The sequence below is a fragment of the Dryobates pubescens genome, chromosome 3 (genome assembly GCF_014839835.1).
Source record: "Dryobates pubescens isolate bDryPub1 chromosome 3, bDryPub1.pri, whole genome shotgun sequence".
Lineage (NCBI taxonomy): Eukaryota > Metazoa > Chordata > Aves > Piciformes > Picidae > Dryobates > Dryobates pubescens.
This window is the reverse complement of record NC_071614.1, coordinates 3,160,969-3,188,538: the sequence shown is the minus strand read 5'-3', so window position 1 is coordinate 3,188,538 and position 27,570 is coordinate 3,160,969. Positions and strand designations below refer to the sequence as shown.

Genomic DNA, 27,570 nt, shown 5'->3' with positions numbered 1-27,570 from the left:
CGACTCCACCACCTCCCTGGGCAGCCCATTCCAATGGTCAATCACTCTCTCTATGAAGAATTTCTTCCTAACATCCAGCCTAAACCTCCCCCTGGCACAGCTTGAGACTGTGTCTGCTTGTTCTGGTGCTTGTCGCCTGGGAGAGGATACCAGCCCCCAGCTGTCTACAACGTCCCTTCAGGTAGTTGTAGAGAGCAATGAGGCCTCCCCAGCCCAGGCTGAGAGGGAAGAGTTTTTCCCAGTTCCAGGCTGCATAACCCTCCAAATGTACAGGAAGCCAAAATCACATTCCCTTCAATTTTGAGTTACTTTAAGTCATATGAAGTTCTGAGCTGTGCCCCCCTTTGCTGGGAAGGACATGAGCTTTGTACTTGGAAGACCGTTGTCCAAGGTCTCACTGTTAATTAGCCTAGAATCCAGGGTCACAGATATGCATTCATCAAAAGCATCAAAGCAGCAGCACCTCATTCAAATAGTGATACTAATGCCAAGGAAAAAAAAGTTTCACCAGTGAATTAGCCAACAGACTTCTGATGACAACTAGTTGACAAAACAGTCCAAACCCACTGGTCCCACGAGTTTCAGATGAATGTTATGAGAGGTTTTGTCATCCTCCCTTCTCCTGTAATTGACTCTTTATTGAATTTTAATTCCTTAAGCCATTTTCTGAATGTCAACATCTTCTCTTGCTCTCTCACCAGTCAGATGGACAGACCCAGTAAGCTGGGGAAAAAATAAATCACTGAGCTGTAAACTGAATAGAGTCATAGAACTATTTGGGTTTGAAGGGACCTTTGAAGGTCATCCATCTAGTCCAACTGCACTGCAGCAGTAAGCAGGGACTTCAACTAGAGCAGGTTGCTCAGAGCCCCCAAAATCCTGACCTGGAATGGTTGCAGGGATGGGGCATCTCCCACCTCTCTGGACAACCTGGGCCAGGGTTTCAAAAGTCTGGAGAATGCAGGCATCGATCCTGCTCCCTCTCGCATGCTAAGCGAGCGCTCTACCACTTGAGCTAATTCCCCTTGGTGCTACACAAGCTCTGCTAAAAAGTCTGTCCCCATCTTATTGGCCCCTCTAAGTAAAAGAGGCTGCAACAAGTTCTCCCCAGAGCCTTCTCATCTCCAGGCTGAACAACCCCAACTCCTACAGTTCCATGTCAGAGATGTACATCTGTGAACTTGCAGAAACAGCCCTTAACAGTTCACTTCAGGAGTGCTCCTGGAATCGCTCCCAAAAGCCAGTGTGAGCAGTACCACCCACCCCGATCTGCTGTCAGAAACACCCCATTTGATTCACTCTACCTGTGCCCCCCAAGGACAGTCACTGTTTTGTGTGCTATCTATGCTTCAAACCACACTCTAGTGGCCATAGAATGTTTTTTGTTGTATTAGAGATCAATATCTGATAGCAAGCCTGCCTGCACAGCATTGCTGTGTGCACTACCACATACACTGCCCACCGACTTCACCTCCCTACCCGTGTAACTTCCACAGTCTCTGCATGATGCAACCATTGCACTCTGCTTTTATCAGCCCCAGTTTCTGGAAACACACCTCAGGGATTCAGCTGCAGCAGTGGTCAGAATTTATCCCATTTAGTGTGACTTGCGTCCTAAATACTTCTTGTGCGCTCCCAAAAGGCACCGTGCTGTCAGCCAAGAAGCCTAGAAAGCTAAATCTGATCTTAGACATTTGCACCAGAGCTTCTTTCCAACTCTAACACAGTCATATGGTCTAGCTCAAAGCGAGATTAGAAAGGAAACATTTTTTCACACGTTTCCACGTAAAAATCTTGCTTTGTCGTGTGCATGCGCACGCACAGACATCACCGGCGAGGGAATGAAGGCATAAGTGTGTGCTCACACACAGAGAAGTAGATAAGCAGCTCTCTTCTCTCCCCACTAAAGTATCTTCCCAACTGTTCCTCTGCTGAATGCTTCCTGAGGACAGGCAAAACGCTCTCAGCTCTCATAGAAACTCTGTAAAAAGGGGGAGCAATGATCAACAGGTTCAAAATAGCTGACACAGACACGTGGAAGAGCTGAACACACCTTTTATGGCTGTGCAAGAGGACAGCTCTGTCCTGAAAAATATTTATTAACCTGCTTAAAAGTCTGCTTTTATGAAAGCAAATGTAATGATAGAATTCATTCCAACGATGTATTAGCCCTCATTACACACCTGGTCTCTCCACTACGTGACAGAACAAGCTTGACACAGTCTCAAGCTGTGCAGCGGGAAGTTTAGGCTTGATCTTAGGAAGAAGTTCTTTACAGAAAGAGAGATTGCCCTTTGGAATGGGCTGCCCAGGGAGCTGGTAAGGTCATTGTCCCTGGAGGTGTTTAAGAAAAGCCTGGATGAGGCACTTAGTGCCATGGTCTGGTTGATTAGATAGGGTTGGGTGATCGGTTGGACTCGATGATCTTGGAGGTCCCTTCCAAGCTGGTTGATTCTGAGATGTCTTATCTGTTGCAGTTGGATATTTTCAAAACATTCAGATTCTAACTTCACCATTGTCAGGCAATATGATTCATCAAAGCATACAGCTGAAGTTCTGTTCCACACCAAGCAAGAGGACTTCCATTCTTGCAAAACAAAGTTCTTTCAATGGAGATGCAAAGCCTTCTGTTCAACAGCACTCTGTGTTTAGGCAGGTAGATTAAAAACCAGGCAGGCTTGATTGCAGCAGCAGCTTCCTGCGCTCTTGCAGGAAGCTGATGGCAGAGTTTTAAGCTGCTGCCTCATGTTCCAGGCTCTTGAAGAACTGATTTAGTTCTGTTGCATACATGTAGACATGCAGATCATGCTTGCCTGCCAGGCTCCATGGCTTCAGGATAAGAACAACCACTCTAAGTGGCTCACCAGTGTTTTCTTCTTGTTTAAACTCAGTTATGCAAAAACATTTGAGGCTCTGGTGCAGCGCAAATGGTCATTGATTCCAAAGAGAATGCCCTGTTGATCCAGCTGTTTTGTTGTGTGTTCTGTTGTAACAGCTGGGTGTCAGGGAAAGGATAAAGTCCTGATTCCCTGGAAATAATGGCAAAACTGTTGCTGACCTCTTTTGAGCTCAGATTTAGAGGCAAAGAGAATTGTTATGAGTCTAGCTCAAAGGTATCTCTGCCTGTGACAGGTGGTTGGAGTAGATGATTTTTGAGATCCCCCCAACCTAAGCCATTCTGTGATCAGCAGAACTAATTGTACCATTTATCATCAGAAATGACTTTACTGTTGTCAGAACTAAAACTTCTTTCACTGTCAATCTGGATGTTTGGATATATATATGAATATTTGTTCCTATATTTGAATTGGGTGAGACAACTACGTATTCATCTCCAACTGCCATGAGGAACAGCCCCAGTGGCACTTTTAAAAATCAAATACCTACCTTCCCCCTCCCCCCCCCCCCCCTTTGAGGTTCCAGAAAGTTTTCCTAGATGGATGAGTTTCAGAAGATTTTACAAGTTGGCTCCAGTTTCCATAAATAGCCAGAAATTCCTAACAGTGAGATCCTTCAAACTGTAACAGTCTGGTAAATATCTTAGGAGGCTAAATGAATTTAGAAACATCAATCTTTGACACACTCCAGTGATTCTGAAGTCTCCATCTAGCACTGGATCTGTGAAAATGCAAAAGCATCGAGGAATTCACCTACTTAAGCTACAAAAATAAATCCTGTCATGGCACCAGCTTCCATGGGTCCTTCCTAATATGCAATGCTGAAAATTAGCTCTGCATTCATAAAGCAAAGGTGCTTTGCATTATTGAGTCCCTCACTGCTTGCAAACCTAGTTCCATGGCAAATCCTCCTGTCCATCAAGTGGAAGGGAAATTCTTCCATACCTTGCTCCATTTGCAGCCAGTTTCAAACAAGAACTTATTTAGGAGGAGCAGGCACAAGTGTGCCAGAGCAAAACTGGAGGAACTGACTGGCTGCTTTCTCTGGCATGAACTCTGGAGCCAAATTATTCAGGAAAACCTACTCACCACCTTCATTAGAAGAACTCAGCACCCTGTATAAGGAACAGTATGGCCAGCAGTAAGGAATTGCCCATGCCCCTGTACTAAGCATTGGTAAGGACACATCTCAAGTACTGGCCACTGGTTCCAGGCTGCTCAGCCTCTGCAGAAAATGACCTTCCTTAATCAAATGGCAGATTTCAACCCAGTACAAGGCTCCTGCTCTTTATTAAGACTGCATTTAGCTGAAAAGGAAAAGTTCTCTGCAAAGAAACAAACAGGCTGCCCAAAGAGGTTGTGGAGCCTCCTTCTCTGGAGAGATTCCAAACCCACCTTGGTATTGTGATCCTGGGCAACCCACTCTGGCTGTCCCTGCTTTAGCAGGGGGGTTGGACTGGATGATCTCCTGAAGTCCCTCCCAGCCCCCACCATGCTGGAGTTCTGTGAAACATGGACATTTTCACATTTCATGACTACTGTTGCTTGACCTAAAGTATTTCATGCCCAACTTGATGGGCATGCATTGGCCTCTCCAGCAGCTGCTGTTTTCCTTCCTGTCTCTGTTGGTGTCCTGCTGGCACCAATGAGACACACACAGTTTAATGAAAGCATGGTGACTGCACATCTGCTTTCGCTTGCCTTAACAGCTCTGCCTAGTTGTCAGGGCGCTCAAAACCTCTTATTCCTACTTCATTAGCTAAAAATTACCCAAGAAAACCTTACTTTCATGTGTGTATTGCCACCAGCAGTTAACTTCATGCTTGATTCAGAAGGGAAGTCTAAGATCACTTCTAGGGACTACCCATGACACTCCCAGTCTCCTAAAAGGACCATGGTTAGCATATCCTCATCCATGCACAGAAATTCTGCTTCCATTTCATAAAGCTACTATATTGTCAGGTTTAGGACTGAGTTTATGGCTGCTTAGAGATGATTACAGATATTTTCTGAGACTTCAGGGTATATTTTCATGATAATGTGATTTGGCCAATGCAAAAAAAAGAAAAGTTTAGTTTAATTCACTTTAAGAGTGAGTTCTCATAGGGGGTTTAATTACCTATTGATCTCTGCTGAACTGCTGCCCATCACCATAGCAGACACCTCTCCTGAAAAAAATCAATAGCAATATGAAGTTTGGTTTTGGTGTAAAGACTCTGACTGGACTGGGTTAAAGAGCTTTGTGTTCTCGTTCACTGTTCTTAGGTTTTTCTCAGCTGGATGTTTCCTTGAGAGCTGCACCTGAATCCAGAAGATGTTATCCCTACAGACTGTTCCTATTAAAGCCTCATTTAGATCAACAACACTTTTAAATGGGTTAAAAACTGCAGCTCTGGATGTGACAGCTTCAGCCACTTCTGGTTTGATCTGTGTTGTGATTTCCACACAAATAGGCCAGCAGCAGAAGGGAATTTACCCAGGGCTGGACACCAGTGCAGTGAAATTGCTCCATACATTTCCAGTGAGTTTGTACCATCTGAAGCCAATTCTGAGCGAGAAGCATTCTTTACCTAATCCAATTTATTTAGTCAGACTAAGCAAGAAAAATGAAGTCATCTAGAGTTGGGGGTTTTTTTGGTTTGTTTGTTTGGTTTACATGATTAAGGAGAAAGACAGAACTGATATTCCTTGTGGGAATAAATTCAATTCAATACTATTGAACAACTCCCATGAATTTCAAAATATCTTTTGGGAAAGCATTTCTTACATTTCCATTTATCATTTGGTGTTTCTCTCACTCCCTTATTTTTAGCTTACAGTAGCTCAGCAATTGATTTAAACCAAGCCTATGACTTTCATGAGGCTCATTAAATGGTATAATACATTCTTCTCTTCTGTTTGTAAACTGATATTGAGTTCTTAGTACTGGTACTAAGTTGTTCTCAGGCCCAGTAGCATTTTACTGGATTTCCTCTGTGCATGAGCTCTGAAAAAACCACAAGTGAGTTCAGCTATGGGGCCTGTTACAGAAACTCTACTTCCACAGAGCAGCTTTGCAAAAACACTGACATTCCCAAAGTTGGATGTCCAAATTCCCAAAGTTTAATGAGGCCCCGTCCCTGGAGATGTTTAAGACCAGGCTGGATGAAGCTCTGGCCAGCCTGATCTAGTGTGGGGTGTCTGTGTCCATGGCAGGGGGGTTGGAACTAGATGATCCTTGTGGTCCCTTCCAACCCTGACTGATACCATGATACTATGAAATATCTCATTATAGCACTTCTGACTGTTTTTCCCCCTCATATCACTCTTGGAATTTCCTGGCACACATGCTTAACAGTTTTCATACTCTTAACTTCTTAATCTGTGAGCAGGGCAAGAAAGCAAACCCACAGATTAATTTCATGTAGGCTAAGATCTCAATCCAATTGATGGTACTTGAAAAAAGTAAAGCAACAGGGAAAACACAAACATCTCAGTTTCCATCAGGCAAATAATCCTATTTAAACAAACAAAAAAAAAGGCTTGGGAAGGATCAGGAAAAAACTAATGGTGAGTCAAAATGTAAACAACCCTGTGGCAGCTTGATGAAGACAGACACCAGCTAGTCTAGGCTGTATTCCTCAAATTCATTTCACATTTGCTTTTAGGATCACTGAATATGCTTGAGGGGTGGGGGTGGGGGGAGAAGCATGACACACAACAGCTTATTACATGTAAGAGTTGCACAGTATGGATGAATGGTGCTACAGCACTTATGCACAAGCATGATGGAAATTAGTGTAGGTATCAAAAGCAAACAGACCTAATTAAAGAAATCGCTGCAACAAACCCAGATGCAACCCAAAACAACAACAACAAAAAAGGACAACTCTGAATCTAATGAATCCTTTGAATATTAATTACAGAATTCCTAACAATACGCTGGGAAAGCTCTCTTGGAGAATTCAGTTTACTGTTTAACAGTTTCTGACTAATTTTATTAACCTGTACATCTGAGAGGATCAACCCCCTCTGGGTTTAATTAGAAGAAAATTCAATTTAAATCTAAATGTCAACAGTGGTTACTAATTATGGCAGGGCCCTGGACGAGACATCCAGTCTGTAATCAGGCAGTTCTCTGCTAACAATTAAACAGTTTCTCTCTGAGTTATGAGTGCATTAGGATTTTCCCCCTTTTTCTAATCAAATATGATTCAGCACGGGACACGACCAATATTAGAGAGCACCTACTGCTAGGTGCAGACATGCAGAAGAGGTTGCCAAATTAAATTACAGAGATTTCTCAAACATATAGCTGAATAATAAGCAGCTCCAAAACTAGGTCAGGGTCGCCAAGCAGTCGACCACAGCCCCTCCCCCCCCCCTCCTTCCCCCGACATGCAAAATAAATATCCCCACTATCTCTGAATAGAAATCAGCCTTTTGTTATGCCCTTTGTCAGGAATACGTTGCTGCAAAATGATATTTATTTTATTTCCACAGTCTTCACAGCTGCGAGCAGGACTGAATTAATCTTTGGAGGACTGATTTCATCTTCAATTTCATGTTTATGATTATAAAATGTAAATGTATTGCTTTCAAGAAAAAAAAAAAGGAAAAGAAAAGAGAGATGACAAGGAAAGGCACAGATGTAAAAAAATAAAGGCAGCTCCCAGCTCCTCACCTACTGCTTTCACTTGCCCTGTGCTAACGAAGCAAAGAGCCAACTAACTCCTAAGTAAAACCAGACAAATCACATTTGCATTGCAGAGTATGCCTTGAAATATGAAAACTGGGGAGACAAATGGATATCATTTGAAAAATATCTACCCTGAGCAACAATTATGTGACTTCAGACAAGAACAGCACACAGAACCACAGCTAGGCTGAGGCTAAAGCTTTTAGTCACTGAGCTTCCAACCAGCCCCCATGCTTTCAAAGCTACTCCTAAGAACAATACCAAAAATGCTGATCACAGCTGAGGTTGCTGTTTCTCAGCTTGGTGACAGCTCCCCCCCCCAAAAGTACAATAGTCTTTTCTGAATCATTTCATTCTGGTGACCTACTCATTAATTACCATCCATAGCCATAAAATAATCATGCTGGGTTTTGTGGAAGTTGTTGACAAATTCCTGTCACTTCATCTGGGGACTAACCAACCCATTGTGCTCAAGCACTCCAGGCAAACATATTTTCAGATAATGTCTGCAAAATGACTCTTTGAGAGGGAAAGTGGAAAGCTAAGGAAATCTGCATGGAAATAGAGACAGTTCTGAGACTAGTTTTAGTTGATATAGTATAGCCATAACAGTCAAACATGCTGGGTTGGAGCTGCTCTTTGGTTAGCAAAGCTGTTTTCTGTCTATGCTAAACACTAAACCATTTTTTTAAGGACAGAATTGTACAGAATATTCTCTTGAAATGATGCATTGGTCTTTATTTTATTTCTCTTTGGAAACTGCTTTTGACCAAAGGCCACCAAGTTTCAAATGAACATGTTGGCATCACTGTTGATCAGTGCTTGCTCAAGATGCTCCAACAGCAGCATCAGATGCATTTTTAGTAATGAAGACACCACAGATCACTTGGAGTGGTGCAAATGCAGTTTTGTAATTTAATTGGGACTTACCATTTCTACAGTTCAAATGAAACCCTAAACCTAAAATCCCTCATGCACGTGCTCGACTTTAAATCTACAAACAGTTGTATGCCCTCCCCAGGGCTGCTCATAGAACAAAAATTAAGTGTATATATATGTACAAAATGCTTCTAAGCACGTAAGCAGGTGCTTATTGTTAAGCAAGTGCTTAAAACACCTCAATTCCAGAAGACACTTATGGATATTAAATTCTGCATATTATTTAAGGCTTTCCTGAATAATGATGAATCAAGCACATCTCAAAATTAAGCATCTGCTTTCCTCTATTTCTGAGCCAATGTGGTTGGGGTTTTTTTTCCTTAATAATGAAAGGATTATGCACATTTTAAAGTATAATGCAGGAGATGTTCTACAAATGTAACACTTGAACCTGACAAGAAAATTACGCAGCCACGACTACATTTGGATGCACCAACTCTGATGAGCCACATGCTCTCCATGCACACCAATGCCTGTTGATACTGGCAACTATTTATACAAATGGACTTCCAATCTGACTGCCAAAGTGAGTGGCTTAAGCCTGTTTTTGTCACAAAGAGCTTTAGATACCTGGCCTCCCTTCCACCCCCTGCCCCGCTGCGGTTTGTCTACACACGTACAGCTCTCTCCACCATGAAAACAGGGATCCAGGACACCTCAGCTCCTAATCTCACTGTCTGGATAAGTGTGTAAATTGAGCAGCATTGATAGAAATAATTTCCAACTGACCTCTGAAATTATCATTTAGTTTCCAGGGAGGGTGGGCAGAAGATGAAGGGCATAGGACTTTCCTTCCCACCCTGCTTAGGTTGTGTACAGAAGAAAAAAAGGAATACCCAAAATTAGACCAAAGACAGACTGCCACGAAAAAAGGGCAATTGCACACCCAGAAACAGAGAACCTGGGCCCAAGTCTCACTTGTCCACCTCTTAGTTTACTTCATCCACTGCCTTATACATTCTAGAAGGACTCAGGAACTCAGAGCACCACTGAAAAATCTCTGATTGATGTGATGTTTATTCTCCATATTTGTAAGCAAATAGATGTTTGCTTTGAGGGGGGAAAAATAAACAACAAACCAACCAAACAAATCTGTTTGGTAACTGAACTCGGGCCCCCACCCCACCTCCCACCCCCGGGTGATTATTACACTTCTCGGGTGGTTAAATTCATGCATCCTTTAGTTTCATGCCTTGTAATACTTCCTGAGGCACGTAACCATCACCCAGAAATACTCTGCTGGCTGTGCTTTCTGATTTGGTTACAATCTGTGTGTGAAATTTTGGCCTCTGAAGTCAGCAGAAGTTTTGCTCTCAACTACAGCAGGGCAGGGCTTCAAACTTCACGTCTCTAAAATACTCCCTGCTTTCAGTTCCTTTAGCATTTCTATTTTACATTCCTCTTGCTAAAACTGCAAACTGATAACCAATGATGCAAAGGATTTCGTAAGACCAAAACTTCAGCATTAAATCACAAGCTGAGGACCAAAAATAAACTTCTCTATTTTCTGCCATGCATACTACAAAGAGTAACTCAGAAATGTGATCAACATGGTATTTTTAGCTTCCATTAAGGCAAAGACAAGTGTCTCTGTGTATTTTCCCATCCCTCAAAGAGTCTATTTCTTCTCTGTGTTCAACTGAAGTTTTAGTTGAGATCTTTTGATAGTACCAAAAAGGAAGTTCTTTTAACCACAGCTCAATAATAAGGTGAATGGAAAAAAACACTTGGTTTCCTTCTGCTCAACTGTTTACCTTGATCTGTTTTAAGCAAAGAGGAGACTATATACTTTCTTCATTATATAACCACCGCAACTTAGACCAAAAAACACCAAAACCTGCTAAAATACTGTTTTGTTCTCATGGTCGACCTTCTACAGTTCTGAATTTCCTCCCAGAGCCATGAAGGGTAGAGCTAAAGCAAAAAAAAAAATCACTGTAAACAAAACTAAGGAGAGCTACAAATAATTCAAGAAGCAATAAAGGGAAATTATAAGACTACACTTCTGTGTCTGGTGAGAGAAAGCTTGACATGATTTGGTAGGACTGAAACCTGGCATGACAATTCACATGACTCAAACTTGTCAGTAAAACCTAAATGGGAAAGACAGCCAGGAGGAGCAGGAATGTGGGGACTCTACAGTAAAGGTATCATTTACATACTTAAGACTTAGAGGCTAATTCAGGATCTGATTGACAACAGTATCAAGTCTTTCAGAGCTGCCAACACAGATGAGAAAATAGAAGGAGCAGACCTCTAAAAATTACTTCGAAGCACGTGTAAATATGGAGAAAAATCACACAAGTTTGTGAAGACACAAGCTGGCAGACTTCTGATAAATTATATTTGAAGTGTCTAAAAATTACTGATCTATTCCCAACATAAAAAGTAAACCAAGCAACTCAAAACTCATTCTGTACTGGATCTCAGTGTGATAGATAAAAAATAACTCGATCACCACCTAAAAGTGGCGACTGCCTGCGTTAGAGCAGTCAAGTGAATTCCAGTTACAATGTGCAAGAAGTATGATGTCTGAGGTTTTATTTTCCCCCTCTGTAAAAAAAAAGAAAATCAGTGTCCCCAAATAATTTTAGACATTTTCAAATAAGTGAGCAAAATGGATATTTTTAACGCAAAAGAACACTGGAAATCAGACTCTAAAGCCCACATGACACTGCAGGTTTTGGTGAAAGCTGAGAGGAAAAGGAGTTGGAGCAATTTTTCTTTCCTGCATGGCACAAGTGAACAATGTGGAAGATCACAGAGGTAAATCTAAATAAGTAGTTTAGACATGAAGAACACTCATTATGTCTGAACACAAAAAACCCCCATGACTTCTCATATGGTTAAAGAGAGTCATGTCCCAGTGGAATCTGAGGAGTGGCACAGCCCTGGTCCCGAAAGTTGATAATGAGATTATCAGTTGTGATACAGAAGACAAATGCATCTAATGCATATTTCTGAATGTGATGTAATCAGCATCTGCTGTGACAACCAAACACTTGTGATTTCCTTTGTAGCTATATAGATTACTGAACAGCTAAGGTGAAGCGAAGTAAAACACATGAAATGCACCAAATTAGAGAGTTTACACTCAAGCGTGAATGATTGGCTCAGATCCTGCAGCCCTCCCCTTGACTTATTAACTAAATGTTGAAACACTGGAGAAGTTCCAGCAGACTGAGGACAAAGCTCTTAACATATCAACATTTCAAAAAGATAAGTGGGATAAGATCAGACAAGACTCACCTTAGCCTGAATCTGAAATCATGGAAACTTTTTGAATGGTGCAATAAATACTGAAAGTGCAGGTGTCCCAACCCAACCCCCACAACCCAGTGTCCCAACCCAACCCATAACACACAGCAAAACTCTACTAACTTAAAGACCACAAAGAAAATTGCAAGGGGAAAACATCATCCAGAGGTACTCTGAGACATGATGGTCTCAACCCAATGTTATGGAGTTTCTTGGTTACTCAACCAGTAAAATTTGGGGGGAAAATGCAAAGAGTTGAGGAAGTAGTATATAACAAATGGGGAAGATGAGCTCTGGAAAAGCATCTGGGAAGTGCACTCCTCTGGATTGCATGTGAATGAAGTTTTGTACATATTGCTTTGTTGAATGAATGATGGCAACATGGAAAACAGGCATGATGTGAAGTTATCTGCACAAGAACTGCCAGAGCAATGCTGCTAAGAGCAAGAGAGTACTCTGCTACAATCAAGGAAGTAAGGGATGCTAGAAGCTTCTACAACAAGTCACCAGTAAGACCATTACTGGAATATTGTGTTCACTTTTGACATGTCTATACTTCAAGTAATATTAGGATGATCAAGGAAAGGAGTGATTCAGTGTCAGACTACATAAACTCCATTTTTGCAATGATTTACTGACAATAAGATCACGAGAGACTTTCAACACATCCTGCAAATATCAGCTCAGGGAAAGATCTGTGATGCTGAGGAGTTCTTTATCAACAAACACAACACAAAGAGCAAAGCTTTAACATTTGGAACAGGCAAATCATGCCAAACAAAGCATACAGCTTGGATTGGAAATAATATCCCTTGGAATCAACTTGCATAGGAACATAAAGTATTTTCCATAAGAAAAAAAAGAGCTTTAAATTGAGGCTATATGGACAAAACAGAAGTTTTGATGCAGAAGTCTCTCAGTGTGATTGATTTCTTGGCCTCTGTGTGCACATGAGTTTAGCCTATGTATGAGAACAGCACCTACTAATTCTAAACACCTGTCCAAGCCACAGGTTTGTATTAGTTACCAGCAAAAGCTGATCTATTATCCAGGATGACATGCAGCAGCTTATCTGTACTGCTCAGTGGTACAGAGTCAAGATGACAGGAGTTTTGTCAGGTAGACAAAACCTAAGCCAGGGTTTTGAAAGCTGTATTAAAAGTTGCAGGCTGCATTCTTGGAGGCCTTCCTGAAAAGCTCTAACTTCTGCCTCTCCCTGCAAGAATGTGAAAGGCTGGTTTTGGTAAGTCTAAGTCCCTGATTGAAACACTTCAGTTATCACAGAGGAGATATGACCACTCCTTGAACTGTTTACTCCTATGCAATACAAGTCTCAAATGTTCTCCAACCTCCTCCACTGATGCTAAGCACACGTAGACAGTTCCCAAGTGATTACCACCAAATCTATTCTTACATAAAACCCCTTCCAATATGGGAGTCAGCAGAATATTTCCATGTATCCTGTCTCAGTATTTCATCTCCATGCCTTTCACAAGCTCAGAAGGGTTATTATCTCTCATCTTCAGGAGCTGCTGTTCTAGATCTTCCATTCTTGTTTCTTTTTCCTGGATTACATCCAGTCTGTCTTCATCCTCAGAAGGAGGCTCTGTATGCTAGGGTTGCAGAGCTTTTAATGGGTGATTTCTTAAGAGTTGATGTGTTTCTCTTGAACCCTCAAGAGAAACACCATTTTCTGAAGTCTGCTAGCACTGAACACCTAAGTCATTTGAAGATCAAGGGTATATGAATACAGGCCTCCAGAAGTAGTTAAAAAGAAATTATTCCTTTTGAGGTCAAGTCTCAGAACTCCATCTGGTCTCAGGAAAGACCAGAGCACAAAGATGCAATTTATCTGTAGAGCAGTTGGCTAAATTGCTTCAGCTGTTGAGTAGAGCTAATTGCAGCTTACACTATAAAGCAGACCAGGCATGCTAAACTCACCAAACCTCCAAAAGGTTTGGCAAGGCCAAGTCACAAGGTCCTCTGGTCAAAGATGAAGTACAAAGAGACACCAGACAATATTGGGAACAATCTCCTCCAACACAGGTACAGAAAACAGTTTAAAGACTGAAGTTGCCATGCTTCCCCTGTGAGCAGCCAAAAGAGTCATTAATGATCTTGAGAAACAAAGGGTTTAACCCTGCACAACTGACAGATCTAATAGTAATTGTTCTGCCTCATAATAAAGAATAAATCCAAGTCTTGTGTGGCCTTAACTGCCAGTTGCCTCCTAAGACAAACTGTCCCACGACAACATGAAAATCAGTGCCTCTGCACAATCCAGACCTGGGTTTGATACCTGGGAGCTCTCTTCAACATACAAGTGACATCAGGAAGGGGCAGCCTCTTTGGAGAACAATTTCACAGCACTTAGACCTAAGACAATGATTTACTCAGCATCAGTGAAAAGTGACCACTTCTGAATGCAAGAGCAAGTGCAATTTTAGGCACCAGGGAACTTCAGTTGACAAGCGTGTTGAACGGGTTGTCAAACCCTGGAAGAGGCTGCCCAAGGAAGTGGTGGAGTCCCCATCCCTGGAGGAACTTAAAAAGATGTGGTGCAGAGGGTCATGGTTTCGTGGTGATCTGGCAGTGCTGGGTTAACAGACAGACAGACTTGAAGATCTTAACGATCGCTTCTAAGCAAAATGATTCTATGAGAACTGCTTTGAAAATGGCAGCAGTGTTGAGCTGGGTCCCAGCTTTGGGTATGGGTCTGTAGGGGACTGGACAAAATACACCCATCCACCCTTCATCCTAACCTGGGCTGAAACAGTGTGGTGAAAATGGTTTTAAAATACTCTTGGTTTACACCACAGATAGAGGAAAAAGATCTTTACTAGGAGGGTAGTGGAACAGGTTGCCCAGGGAGGTAGTTGAGGCCCCATCCCTGGACATATTTAAGGTCAGGCTTGACAGTGCTCTGGGTGACCTGATCTAGTTGAAAATGCCCCTGCTTACTGCAGAGAGGGTTGGACTAGATGACCTTTTGAGGTCCCTTCTAACCCAGACCATTCTATGATTCTATGAACTTGGTATTAAGGAAAACCCTGCCCAGACGGGTAAACAACATCATTACCCTGCTCCAGTTCAGCCAGTTTCTTGCTCCTTGAGCATATTTTCTTTTTTCTGAGACCACAATCACACTTCCTAACAGAGCTAAAAACCATTCCAGGCTTTAAGCACTGCAATATTTCAAACTGTTCCAATTTCCTTCAAATTCTTAAATGAGAAACAAAACATCTTTAATATTTATGTTTTCCAAAGGATGATGACGACTTTGGAGTTTGCAGTTAAGGAGCTACCTCGAGACTATTACAACAGCAAGGGAAAAGAGTAAGTTGCACAATCTTGACCTTTTAAAATGTTCTTTAATATATCATGTTTTAAAAGAAAAGGGGGGGGGGAAAAAAAAGTACAGTATTAAACAAGGAATTTGTTAGCCTTCAGCAGAGAGGCAGGTTTATTAGCCAACAACTAAGTGGAACAAAAAAATCTATAACCCTGATCTTATTGAAATAATTACAGAATCTTTAATGTCCCAGTAGGCATATACAGGGAATAAGATGGAGCACACAGAAAGAGCACAGTAATGAAAACAGACAGAAATAGGCCATTCATCCTACCTTTTACTTAGTGCTTACAAACGACTGTCAAAAGTATAAGACAACACCAAAATGATTACTGACCAAAAAAAAATAACACCAACCCCCACACACAAACCACTCAAAATTTCTTTTGTACTGCTACATTTTAGGAATCCATGGGATGAAATTAAAAATCACAGCTCACATTCCTGACAAGCAAATATATATCTTTTTCTTTTCCTCCCCCCATTTATCTGCATCTATAATTGGCAGGTTTAAAGTCTGTTTAACATTGCAAAGTCAACGTTCAATCTGTTTGAAGAGCACTCGCTTAAAATGAGAAGAATCTCACCATTTAGCTGCTCTGTATGTTGCCCATGTTTTATCCAGTACAGATTTAAAATACACTTGAATAGTTTGCAAAATTTATTCAGATGAAAACACACAGATATATTCAGATCTCACACCAAAAGCAACAGATCAGATGATCTGGCTAGCTGCAGTAGGCAGAACAATATGGCTAACTTGGCAATCCCTGTAGCAATCTTTTGGCATTTTATTTAAAATGTATTTGGCTTTGGCTACAAAACTTAATGGCACAGAGGGGCTTCATCCCAAGCTAAAGCAAGGAGCACCAGGTCTGTTCCAAGGAAGCACAGTGACTGGGAAGCAACACATCCACCTTCTCCCCTGAGAAGGGGCTGAGAGAGTTGGGGTTGCTCAGCCCTGGGGAGAACTTTTTGTAAGCTTTCCATCTAGACAAGGGAATTAAAGACAGAGAGACACCTTTTACCAGAGCCTGTTTCCTCTTGTCCTGTCCCTTAGGACAAGGTGAAAAAGTTTTAAATGGAGAGTAGGTTTGGACTGGTTATGAGGAAGACTTTTTTGTACACTGGGGGCGGTTTGGCACTGGCTCAGGTTGCCCAGAGAGGTGGTAGATGCCCCATCTCTGGAAACATTCCAGGGCAGGTTGGATGGAGCCCTGAGCAATCTGTTCTAGTTGAAGATGTCCCTGTTCACTGTGGGGGACTGAACTAGATGAGATTTAAAGATGCCTTCCAACCATTCTGTGTTTCTACGATTCCTGTGCCCCCAGTAAAATGTAACTGTTCTGGGTACAGAGAGCAACTGCTTCTCTAGAGGACAGAGCCATGATCTCAGCCTCCTCTTGCCCCTCCCTTTAAGCTTAACAAGGAGGGGAAGCTTTGTACCAGCTGCAAAATACACACTGAGCCTTTGGTTTAAAGAGCAGGAAGCCACCTTCTTCATCCTTCCGTTCTTCCAGGAAAAACAAGACACTACGCAATACAGAGATGATGTTACTTCCCCCTTCCTGTCCTCCCCTCCTCTGCATGCTAAAATTAGCTTCTTGATTTTCCTCTTATCAGCTAACCTCAACAATGCTTTGACGTTAGGCTCTGGTGAGTCTTCTTCACCCACACGAGGAAATCCATAAAGTGTGTTTTAAAGTGGATAGGAAAAAGGTAAGTGATGGTTCTAACCTCACAGCTCACTGTGGGTAGCTACTGAAAGCAACTCCCAGTTCACAGAGGTCGTACTCCTAGATGGCATCATAACAGAAATATCTTCCCCACAGATAAGAAGAGTAATTACTGTTGTGAGGGAAAGGCTAAAACAGATGGAATGCTTCACAGCATAATGCAATGGTAAAACCACTTCAGAACCACGACAATCTTTGATTTACATCTTCCCCATTTCACGCACAGTGCTGTCCATTCCCTCCCTTTCCCTCCCAGGTGGGAGCAAATACAATCACACACAAAAGCTGACCAAGAAATCAGCTGCCTTTGCCTTTACTTTTCCCCGGGGGAAAGGAAATAAGTCACATTCTTGTCATAGTGGGAATAGAGGAGTGTTCTTTGTGACCTAAGTTTGCAGAGGAGAGGGCTTCATTACACTCTCCTAATTCTACCAGGCTGAGATAAACATCCTAGAGATGCTTTTCAGTTGTTTCTCTGCACAGTAAGTAAAGCTGCAACTCTTCCAGAAGACTTCCAGCCCTGCCAAACACCAGCTCCATATCCCAGCCCTGCTACCTTCACTCTTTTAACCATTTAGAGTATGTTGGTTTTTTCAAAGTACTTTTCAAAACCATTTCAGCTCCCTCTGTGTATTATGAGTTTCAGTAACAACACTTAACTGTTTTCTAGAGATTAAGAACTGCAAGGGTTGTGTTCTAGAGGCTCATACCCTCCTCTTCCAGGAACTACCACATCTCCTGTGAGCTACCAGAGCCATGACAACTTCTCATCCTCATGCACCTGCTGCCCAGGCTGTCATTTCTATTGTGATTCCTCTAACCTCCTGCTCTGGCTGCATGGCAGCTTTCCAACGAAGATAGACATCCAACTTTGCCTCTTCTGGGTATAAGTTGCCCTTCCCTGTAGGGAAGGAATGAGGTAAGCAAGCTAAAGTACACCTTGGCAGGGGGGAAAAAAAAAAGGGAGAGATGTTTTTTGCTATTTATTGCAAAATGCCAAAACAAATAAAAAATGAGCTGTGAGTTACTTATTTAGAGATATGAAACTGCTGAATGGAAATGGAAATTATATTTAAGCTAGCTACATGACATCTTAAAATTAACTTCTCTTTATTTATGGAGGTATTGCAAACCTTAACACTCTCTCTAGATGTCTTTGAATTTATGCTAGTGATTAGAACAAGTTTTCACTGAAAAATTCTATGGCACATCCAGAGCCCTTTAGGAAAAATTAAATGCTAATATTACAGGCTATAATTAGAATATAGTATGTATTTGCTCTGAAGACACAGGCAACTTCATGCATGCTGAAGTTTTTTACTCCTTACTAAAATGATTTTCAAGGTATATTATTCCCCTCTTTTGACTGGGAGGGCACAAAAGAGAACAAACACAGTGAAATGCTTGAAATTCATTATGCAGCCTCCCAACTGCTCACAATGCTCTTATTAAAAATGCATAACAGTGTTCTTAGAGAGGGTCAACACTGTGCACTTTGATTTAACAAAGAAAAAGCTTTCCTGTTTCAGGCATTCCTCTGTGCTGCACAATTTCTACTTTGCTCCTTCATCAAAAACTAAAGATTTGTTTCTATTTGGAAGACAGGCCAGGCTCCAGATAAGCACTAATAACAAGGCAAATATTTACATATTGTTATAGGCTTAGCTTACTCTAATCAGAGAGGTTCTGTTCAAACCTGATGGGGGACAACCATCTGCCAGGGAACAGGATTTAAGTGATAGTGAATGCTCCACAGAAGTAGAGAGTGAACCCACACCTGGTTTCTGCCCTACACTCCCTCTCCCACTCCAACTGCTCACTCTGCAAGCTGCACCACCCATCTTAAGACTCACCAGAAAGGATGGAATTATAGGTCATTGGCTATTTCCACCCTTTCCTACCTTCCATCAGATGCTCTGCACCTGCAGGATGTAGAACTCCATGTGCCTCAAAGTCACACACAGTTAATGGGGAATGTAACAATAGGACAAGAGGTAACAGTTTTAACCTTAAATAGATTTAGATGAAAGGAAGAAATTCTTTGTTGTGAGGGTGGTGAAGCACTGGAACAGGTTGTCCAGAGAAGTTATGGATGTCCTGTCTCTGGATGTGCTCAAAGCCAGGTTGCTTGGAGAAATCTGGGTTAGTGGAATGTGTCCCTTCCCAGGGAGGGGAACTAGATGATCTTCAAGGTCCTCTCCAAACCAAATAATTCCATGATGAATCATGCCTGGTTTAATAAGTTTGTTTGGCAATCTCCTGTACATTAAAATCCTAGGTTTCTTTAGACAGAAGAGCCTCAGAAGCATCATCAGCCAAAATTAGTAGCTATAAATTACTGATGATGCTCTATCATCATTTTGTCCCAACAGAGAGTGGGACTCACCAGGGATAATTTTTGATTGGGTCAAAACTTGAGATATTGCTAATGGAGGTGTGTTAGACAACCTTTGCAGAAGAACTGTTTCATGATCCTTCACACAACTCCCCTCACAAGCCACCACCTGAGACTAACAAAGCAGGCAAAACTCAGTGCAGAGGCCATTATCCTCTTGAAGTTTTCCTAATTTGTCTATGGCCTGACTAGTTTCACTTGGTCTTTTAACGTTGTTTGCAAGGGCAAGCACAATAAAGACCAGATACTCACCATGGAAAGTGTAGATGAAGCCTGAACCTCCACCTGTAACTCCACTGATTTTAGCAGAGCTACTCCAGAATTAGGCTGGAGGGCTGCCACATGCCACAAAACCTATCTGGAGCTCACCAAGATGACAGGTTCCAGCTCAGTTGCTCTTCAGACAGCACACAGAAACATGCCTGCAGCAGCTGCCTGTTCTGCTGCCTGGGCACCCATGGGTCTTCAGAGCAGTTTGATGCTTCCTGTGCTTTACACTTTCTCTCCCTTGCTTGCTGAACCAGAATGGGGAAAACCACAGTGGTTGTGTGGCAGAGTTAAGGGCTGAATCTTAATCCTAGAGACCTCATACCACCCCACTGTTTTTAGAGTAAGATAGGTCAGGCCAAGAATCAGCAAATGACACCCAGATATTCACCCTACCCTAGGCTGTGGTCTTGATTACTAAACTCTTCAAGCCAGAGTATGCACTGACTCCTTCCTGTGTGATTGCAGAGTGCAAGACAAAAGGGTGAGTTCCTCAAACCTGATCTGAGATGGAGTTGGAACCAGCCCCAGCACATACACAGTTCCAGGAGTTTGGGAGTTTGGATGTGTTTACAGATTCCTCCAGTTGAGACACCGTTTTTGAGGCTCAGGTTCCTAGCCATCAAGCATGGGAGGGGAAAACAACCAATTATTTTGTATTACTTTGGCTCCCAGCATGTGCTAAATCAGTCATAAGATCATCCACAGCCTATTCTGAGATCTGACAGCTACTACACACTTTCAAGCTGATTGCTACCGATTTGGAGCCTCTCAGAAACAAAAACATGGACATCCTGCAGATAGAGAGATTCACACATTTGGTAGAAGTGCCTTCACAAAGCTGAAGTTTGAAAAGAGAGTGCCAGCATTAAAAACACTATAATAAGATAAAATGGAACCCAAAATTGCAGAAATATTGTTTGACAAATTACAGCTCAAATCCTGAAAGAAGGAGGGGGGGGGAGGGAAAGTTGCTGAAGGTATGAAAGCCTCTATGTAAATAAATGTGAGTAGATGTGTGTAGATGCAAGATGAATGACAGATTGGAACATCTGATCTACATAGGAAAAGATTTTGAGCAGATTGTTAATTTATTTTAAACTGCATAGTAACACTTCTAAAATACACTAATCACAACAGTGTAAATACTCTTTAAGACTGGTGTGACATACATATTTAGCTGATCTCATGTTTTCTGGGATTAAAAATGCAGATATGGAAAGGGTTGGGGTTTGGAGGGGAGTGGGGGGTTGGGTAGTCTTTTGGGGCTTTGTGGGGTTTTTGTTTGTTTGTTTCTTGGGTTTTTTTCCTGTATCAAATCTGATGTGTTATCATTCATCAAAAGAAACCAACCCCAAAACCAGAATGGCATCAGGAGATTCAAACATGCTTGGCCAAAACACACCCAAACCTTTTCCCATGTGTTCTTGACCACGGGATATTTGCACTGCACTGTCCAAGTGACATGCCAGCCTTAAATCAACTCAAGAGAATGGTTTAATAATGTCATTACCCACTGGGGGGAAAAAAGACAATGAGAAATGAGATGGGGCTGGGGTTGTTTTAAGGATAAATTGCTTGATTATGGTTAAGGACTGTGCTACCCAGCCCTGGTTTAAACTTATGGCAACACCCCATGGGTTCATTTTGTTGGCAGGAAATGTATGTCAAGGATTATGCAACTTCACTGAAGTCTAATAGAAAACCCTTGCTTGGAGTTTTAGTTTTGAACCTGAAATTTCAATCTGAATTTTGGGGCAATTTAAAAAGCAGTGCTTAAGTCTACACACACCAAGTCCACCTGCTCATGGTAAAAGCTCCATGTCTTTCTAAAGATGCTTGTTGAGATATTGCTTTGAGGTATTTTCCAAGCTTATTGATTCTATGCTCCAAATACTGAAGCACAGAGGGAGACCCTTACTCATTTTTGATAACAGAGACTCTTTTCATGCTAGGTCTCAAAAAGGTTGCTTAAAAAACACCTGTGAAAACTTGTTCTGGGAACTGGAGTGTGGGTGGTTGTAGCCAGGAGGAGGCTGGTCTCTTCTCCCAGACAATCAGCACCAGAACAAGAGGACACAGTCTCAAGCTGTGCCAGGGGAAGTTTAGGCTGGAGGTGAGAAGGTGGTTCTTCACTGAGAGAGTTAGCCATGGGAATGTGCTGCCCAGGGAGGTGCTGGAGTCACCATCCCTGGAGGTGTTCAAGAGGGGATTGGATGTGGCACTTGGAGCCATGGTCTAGTCATGAGGTCTGCGGTGACAGGTTGGACTTGATGATCTTCGAGGTCTCTTCCAACCTTGGTGATGCTGTGTGATTCTGTGAGTCTCAGGACTAAAGGGTCTAAAATGGTACTTGCACAGATTTCAGAATAGAGATCAAAATATGAAAATGCCTGCTCTGTGTCTTAGATGTTTAGTTCATCTCTGAACACACCCAGAGGTTCTGCAGTTTCATAAAGGAGAACACTTTATCTAATAACTCATGTGTAGCTCCAAGAAGAATTAAATCAACAGCCTTTCTGCTTTACATATTTCACTTCCACCCCCCAACCCCCCAGATTAAGCTAAACAGTTTTTGCAACAGGAAAAAATACTCCTAAATTGTTGTTCCTTGTTTCTCTCTTAGCATACCATCATTAGTGACCCTCTGTATTTGGCAGGAGATGTGAGCTCACTATACCAGGCAGTCACAGAGAACTAAAAATATCCTGTCTTGAACTCCAGGAGGAGTTAGTCCCTGTTATCACATCGTGACTAGACATAGCCTAAATAGGAAAAGGCCTTCCTAGATACGGCAGGTTCTGCCTAATTTAGAGCCTGTTGCATGGGCAGCAGACTAGGGAACGAAACCTGCAAGACCCTTCATCCTTTCAGGTTCAGCTGGGTCTCGTTTAAGTTTCAAACGTCTCCTTCATACCCAAGATCCCAATAGAAGCAGGCTACCACCACACCTACAGCGTTTCCTCCTTGCCAGTGAGCCCTAAGAGCCACAAGAAAATGGAAAGAGGCAGCCCTGGAAAATGAAAACTGAAATATGAAGCCCAACTTAACAGATTTCCTTAAACTGAAAGTTATTAGACACAGGACTGCAAGTGAAAAAACATTTGCTGGCAAGACAGGCTGTAATGGAACACTACTGCTCAATTAATATTTCACCATCCAAACGATCATTTGCTTTTAGGGAAAGGGGTTTTGGTAAGAATTCTAAACCCAAAGTAGGTCATCTGCTTCTGTGTAAGCATTGATTTGAGGGAAAACATCAATAAACACTGTAAAATGAAGATTTGATCTGGAGAGAGCAACGACTTAATTTTGTGTGCAAAGCAACAAGACTAATGTCACAACTCTTTGTTTGGGGAAATATTTAGATAATCTAATTCACTACCAGCACAAATACAAAACATCATTCAATTTTCATAGCCAGGCAAATAATCTGTGTCAATGGTTTGGAACAGTGACTCATATTCATAGGATTTCTTTAATTAGTAAAAACATTGAACGCTGTCATCTTGAGTTCATTAGATTATTTTATATTGTTGAGAAAGATTGACTTTTTAATAAGGAAATTAGACGTATATAATGAAAAAGCCTGCTTTTAATAAAAATAAATCATCTTACTAATTTCTAAATTTACTTATCCTAGGCTCCATTTGCTTGGGAAATGTAACTGGGCGTTGAAAAAGATGAGCACGCAGGTCCCAAAGCGAAACGCCCAAACCAGGGTCACCCTCTTCAGTCCCATGGAAGAAGACAGACAGAAACCCACAAATGAAATTCTGAAAGACTAATATTTTGAGAGATTAATCCAAAATTAATCTCTCTTGAACTCCTGCCTATAGGGACAGACAGCCAACTTTTGATTCTTTGCACATTTAAGGTAACAGTGTGGTTGCATCAGCTTTTTGTATCACACCTTACTGTAGAGCTTTTTAAAGCAGAAGTCATGATCACAGAATTGTCAGGGTTGAAAGGGACCCCAAGGATCATCTAGTTCCAAGCCCCAATGCCATGGGCAGGGACACCCTCCACTAGATCAGCTTGCCCAGAGCCACATCCAGCCTGGCCTCCCTGGCTTCCACCACCTCCCTGGGCAACCTGTTCCACTGTCTCACCACCCTCATGGAAAAGAAAGAAAATGGCATGTGACACCCAAAACAATCATCACAAACACAAAAGTTTCTGTTCCCTTCCTAAAGGTTACAGTCTTTAACTGGAAACGTCTTGGGCTCCAAGTCCTGCTGACGAAGTGCACATTTGTTCTGCCTACAAAGGAATTAATGGCTAAAATATGCCTACTTTGTAAACCCTGAACAGCCTTTAGTATGGAGAATTGGAGACTTTCACTGTTCTTATGGCTAGAAGCAGTGCAAGAACTGAGCATCTCCCTGTGTGGGTATTTTCAGATGCTAAGATGCAAGGTGGTTGGGTGGCACTTGAGGAATTCGTAATGGAAAAATGTAGTTACTTGAATTCCTATGCAGCCATAAATAAGCACCGTGCAAAACATTACTGAGCATTTTTACTCCAGTAACTCCTACCAATAAGCCAAATCCATGTGGCCATTTCAAGGGTGGCACAAACACTGAAGAAAATCCTGGGCCTGAAGACCTACAGTGTACGTGAAGACCAACTACAACCACGGTGTTGCAAATTAGGCAGAGGGCTGAGAGCAAAAGGCACTAGTGAGAGCTACTGATCACAAAGTAGTGGCATATATAATGCATATAATAGTGAATATATTTATTCATGCCTAGAATTTAAAGGTCTGCATCAAGAAAAAGCAAGACACCTGGAGTCCTCAATTGAAGAGCAACACCAGCTTTGACCATTTCACAGAATCACCAAGGTTGGAAGAGACCTCAAAGATCATCAAGTCCAACCTGTCATCACAGACCTCATGACTAAATCATGGCACCAAGTGCCACATCCAATCCCCTCTTGAACACTTCCAGGGACTCCACCACCTCCCTGGGCAGCACATTCCAATTGCTAACGACTCTCTCCTCAAACTCAAAACCAGCACTTTAGTCTCTAGATCTCTCTCTTACCACCCTCAGGTTGGACTAGATGACCTTTTTAAGTCCCTTCTAGCTCAGTGCATTCTATGACCCTGAGCATCAGCCCTCACCAGGAAAAGGTGAGACCCAGGGTCAGCTGGGTATTTCATTACATATGTAGAGATCAAACTCAAAGCCTGATAATGTCCATGGGGGAAAGAGAATTTAATCAAATGCATAATAACTGGAGTGGTAGTCTTAGAAGAACACTTGAAAAGAAAACTTTTGGGTTTAGCTCAGAAATGAAAGTTGAGTAGGATGTATTATTATGCAAAGGCAAGATATTCCATTTTTTCCCCCTGTAGCTTCATAAATGATGCATTTGAGAAATGGAGTGTTTACATAACTACAATCATGCATATATTGTGCCTTCAGCAATTTCTATAATACAGACAGCAAATGGAGTTATCTTCGTTACGAACTTCATATGGACAACTTCATAAGTAGCACTGTGGTTGGATAATAAAATGAAATAAAGATATCACTTTAGGCCATATTCAAACCTTATTTCCATTTTGTAGAGATCAAGGGTATAACAGGCTCTTTATTTGTAGACCATACAGCAACTTTACTAACAGAACTATGCATTTTTCCCCTAGCACAGTTACATGATCCATGAGCTTCCACACAAAAAAAGTGTTTAGCTCTTCAAAGTTATTTCTTATGGCTAGCTCCCAAAGTTGAACCATGTGATAACATCAAAAAGAAAAATACTTGTTATTTACTGGACCTCTCCACCACTGAAACCCCACAAGCCTTGGCAAGGGGAGTAGAAGAGTGGCAATATAGAGTAATTTGACTATACTAAACCGCATGTCAAAGAAGAAATGCATGCTCCAGTTATCAGCCATTTTCCTGGTTATCACATGCATTTAATATGATAAGCAAAGAGTATCTTGGTGAACCTTGAACTCTGCAGCAATGTAGATGAATTAGAGCTTTGGAGAACATGCCTCTTTTTTTCCCCCCTCTTATCAGCATACAAATAGATAATAGCTTGGTTTTGGCAGGGATTCTTTATAGCTAAAGTACTTCCCCCTCAGGGAATCATACTGTCATTTGTTTTTATTTTCAAAATGAAAACAAATGGCATTGTAACTCCTAAGGGTGAAAATGACTTCAGTCTGCTTCTTCCCCCTGCACTCTCATCTACTCATTTTTTAGTTAGATTGCATATAGATATAGTGGGGTTTTTCTTCTCCCCCCCCCCGCTTTGGCTTCCATTGCCACAGAATGTATTCACTAGCTGTACAGTAATTAACAGCTCTTGACTGGAAAACTGCCAACATGTACAACGTGACACTCTTCCTTTGAACACTAACAAAGTGCATAAGTAATTTATGTTGGATTAAATATCCCTAACAGGGACCCTTAAGTAACCCAATCACTTTAAACAGGCTCCACATGTATGCTCCTGTGCAGTGAAAATGTCAGACAGCGATAACCCACTAATAGCACAGTTCTAACTATATTCCAGCCATTAGCATTTTATGACATCAATCCTCATTAAACCTGGCAAGGAAAGGGAGGGGGGGAAAAAAAAAATAAAATAAAAAAAGATACTAATGTTCCCCAAATTTGCAGCCAAGGTGGAAGAGAAATGGAGAAAATGTAGACAGGTGCTGCCTTCCTTCCCCCCCTCCCCCTAAAAAAAAAAGAAGAGAAGGATTAACATTTTTAAAAACATGGTTGCAATTTTCTGTTAGTACCTTTGTTTGTATTGAAAGACAGACAACAAAGAGGTAAGGGCTACAAGGACCTCAGTGGAATCCAGCCAAGAGTGAAAGAAAAGCCTGGTATTTCAGCCATTGTGCTCCCTGCTAAAGCACTGTGCCAACTCATCTTCCAGGCCATTATATGAAATTTAATTTAACCTGCTATGCAATTAATTCAGATGTTCAGCCTATTTTTCTCATGGCAGAATCCCTCACACAATGCCTTATTTAAATATTAATCAGTCCTCTTTCAATTAGGACTAATTTGCTTCACAGGGTTTCTCTCATCTTCTGATTGCAGGAAAATGGAGGTAACTTGCAACGTTTGAGGATAATTAACATGGTATTTTTATAATACTGATACATCAAATGGGACCTTAATGAACCCCGCTGATTCCATTTAGTAAAGCATGCCTCAAAGTTATAATCAAGAGGAAAGCCATTGCCATCTGTTTAAAATACTAAGGAGCACAATTTAAACACAGAATAGTTATTTCTTTAAACTGTCTGTTGGAGGGGTCTGCAAAAGTCATTTTATTTTTCCCGTGGAAACTAATTGTACAGCATTTAAAGCTGAACCTTTTATTACATATATGCAAACAGTGTCTTCCCAAAAGGTAGAGGGCCCTCTTAATTAAATGGTGACAACCTCAGACATAAGTAATGTTTGTTAATGCATATTTTCCAGCCATGCTGTGCATTTGAGAGGGGCACCACACATTTGATTGTTCTAATGAACCTAATGTTTCGTGCAGAGCATTTGAACACACTCCTCAAAAGAGTCCTTCCACATCACTCCACCCCGCCCTCCCCAAAAAAAAGAAGGTGTCATCATTGCAAAATGAAAAATAAAGGCATATGTTGTTCATTTGTTGGTTCCTAAGAAAGGCAAACAAGTTAACATTTACACATGACCAGTTGCTCACAAAATGTTCCATCTGCTACAAAGGAGGTCGAAGTTCATCTTTCTTATGTTTAGAATTGCTCTACTGTTCCTAGGTAACCTGTAGCCAGACCCCACGTGACTGAGATATCAGATCCTGGCTTCATTATGAAAGTAAAGTCCTTAGTGTGAAAAAAAAACACATCCCACACCAACAAAACCCCCACAAAACACAAGCCAACGGTGAAACACAGATGATCAGACCACTTGCTTCGTTTTTCACTCCCCTCTAAATTCTAGAAGTCCATAACTGAGGTATTGACTGAGCCATAAAACTTGGAGGGGTTAAAAAAAAAAAAAAATCAAAGCTATTGGTGCACACAACCTGGGAAA

The 27,570-nt window shown here is 41.6% G+C and overlaps 1 protein-coding gene and 1 non-coding gene across 3 annotated transcripts in view; both read right to left on the bottom strand.

Moving 5' to 3' along the window:
- Positions 1–27,570, bottom strand: part of TOX (thymocyte selection associated high mobility group box) — a 208,434-nt gene that overhangs the window by 128,499 nt on the left and 52,365 nt on the right. The gene's annotated exons all lie outside the window — the stretch shown is intronic.
- TRNAA-AGC (transfer RNA alanine (anticodon AGC)) lies at positions 953–1,025 on the bottom strand. The gene has a single exon. It is a non-coding gene; the product is annotated as a tRNA-Ala (tRNA).